Raw genomic sequence first — 812 nt, 5'->3', positions numbered from 1 at the left:
ATGTGGTAATACATAAATTGGCCTCGCTCTGCGCACAATCGTATTATGAAAGCCTTATCGTCCCGTGTTGAACGCACACACATATGGAATACGACGTTGCTGAATATTTTAGCATTGTGGGAGTGTCCATATGTTAATTATTTTCGCTTTGCGCAATTTGCTATTAAGCCCCTTGACCTGCGCATAACGATTAGACGTGGGTCTAGGCACCTCATAAACGCAAAAAGAAGAAAAAGCACTGTTTGATTTTACACTTGAGCGGCTCTGGGACGCTGCTGGAGTGTTGCCAAGTCTGTTTATTATAAGCGGCTTCTTTTTCTGTAAAGTTGCTTGTAAATATTGGTAGTTGTGGTTGCTTTTCTTGTTTCTAAAGGTTTCTCCTAATGTTGTTTAAACCAGTGATCCTCACACAGCACATTCCCATGTCAAGGATCCCCAGATGAATGCATTTGCCCAACTAAGGACGGCTAATACAAAAATGTAATTACATTTTTCCAAGATTACTTTTGAAAATAGCAGATCTACCAGCTCACAATGCATCACATTCATTCATTAAAACTATGAACTCTGACTGCAGGCGGATATTAATGATCATTATAACAATGTGCAAGAAAATATTTAAAAAGATGGAATAACTTTATATTTGTGGACAATCAAAATATGTTTTTTATTTTAATGTGGTGTCATTAAAATTAATCTGGATATGGCAGACTCACTATCTAGAATATAAAAGCATGGCACTTCATTTAAAATAGGTTAGACCCCTGTTATATGCGCTTATTTTGGGATTATTTTTATAGACCTATTTACTT

This window comes from Protomyctophum bolini (assembly GCF_963924005.1).
Source record: "Protomyctophum bolini genome assembly, chromosome: 20".
Taxonomy (NCBI): Eukaryota; Metazoa; Chordata; class Actinopteri; order Myctophiformes; family Myctophidae; genus Protomyctophum; species Protomyctophum bolini.
This window is presented reverse-complemented; position numbering follows the sequence as displayed.